General features: G+C 58.5%; 1 protein-coding gene across 1 annotated transcript in view; it reads left to right on the top strand.

Moving 5' to 3' along the window:
• Positions 1 to 1253: 1253 nt before the first annotated feature.
• Positions 1254 to 1340, top strand: part of CAPRIN2 (caprin family member 2) — a 102487-nt gene continuing 102400 nt past the window's right edge. The window contains exon 1 of the mRNA XM_019515482.1: positions 1254 to 1290. The gene's annotated coding sequence lies outside the window, so the exon portion shown is untranslated. The remainder of the gene's footprint in view (positions 1291 to 1340) is intronic.

A 1340-nucleotide genomic window follows, 5' to 3' on the forward strand; every position in this document is an offset into this window, starting at 1 on the left:
ACGCTTCCATTTCTCTGGTATTCACTTCATTTTTCAGGTCACCTCTGCAAGAAGCAAAGCTCAGGGGGTGCGACTTTCACTCAGTCCTCTGCCTTCAGGTGCAGAGGTCTCAGACATAAAGACTGTGGCCAGATCCAGCCCACAGATCCACTCTATTTGGCCTGCTAGGCCACCCAAATTGGAAGGCCTGACCTGCTACAGAACTCAGGGCCCTTTGGCTGCATTGGACCTGGCCAAGCTCAGCACTCAGACCCCCTGTCCCTGTTTCTGGACCCCTCAGTGTTGCTGGACATCCACTCACACTGCCCCCACACCCGTGGTGGCCGCACCCATGCTGGATCTGGCCCCTGAAGAGCCTGCAGTGTGGATTGAGCTTGGAGCCGCAGGGGAGATGGCCAACCCGCTCTGTACCAACAGCTACATGAGGCAGGACTGCGGTGAGTGACTGCTTGTGACTGGAATCCCCCTCCCCTGACTGCAAAGGCAGCAGGGCCAACCTCTGGGCCCATCCACCTGGGCCTCTTTTAAGCAGGCTTAGCCTAAAATCACTATTTTAAAGGTGCATTAAGGGCACACGTCTACATGCGTATGCCTTTGATGCACCTTAAAAATGGCAATGTAAGGTCATACGAGCCTAAATTTGATACCTGCAAAAAGCAGGTATCAAAAGTAGGCACAAGCGGCCAAGTCACGTTAGCCCATGCATAGATGCACAAATGCGCGTTCATGCAGCATGCATCAGTGGCTGCACGCCACGTTAATGCCCATTCATGCATCTGCACCTACCTGCGCTAATGCAACTTGGCTTTTACGGCCAGATTGAACGCGCATTAGCACATCCATGTGTGGATGTGCACTGAAATCGCCTTAACATGCTCAGGTGTGGGAAGTTAGGTGTGTAAATACACGTGCATACATGCCCCGTGCGTGTTTGTGTGTGACACGTTCGGGAGCGCTTGGACCCACGGGCAGCCCCACCCCTACCCCACCTACGGCTCGGGTGTGGCACGCCGTAGGGGGAGGCAGTTACGTCACACGCGCCCCGCCCCACAACATGGCCGCCCCCATTGTCGGGACGTCACGAGCGAGCCCCAAAGACCCAAAGATAACGGTCCCCAAGGTCACGTGGGTAGGGCCGAGGATGGGGCGGAGCCAGGTGGGCAGGCGGAAGCCAGCGGTGATTGGAAGGCGAGGGGTGACCTCAGCGCAGGTCCCGCCCCTGGGGGCCGGGCACCTATATAAGGGGCGAGGTGGGCGGCGGGGCGGGCTGGGCGCGCTGCGGTTGCTGAGGTGAGAGTGGGGGCGGGGCGGAGCGAAGGGGAGGGCACGGGCTAGGGCTG

The sequence above is a fragment of the Gavialis gangeticus genome, unplaced genomic scaffold (genome assembly GCF_001723915.1).
Source record: "Gavialis gangeticus isolate Ggan-Ray unplaced genomic scaffold, GavGan_comp1, whole genome shotgun sequence".
NCBI classification, from domain to species: domain Eukaryota; kingdom Metazoa; phylum Chordata; order Crocodylia; family Gavialidae; genus Gavialis; species Gavialis gangeticus.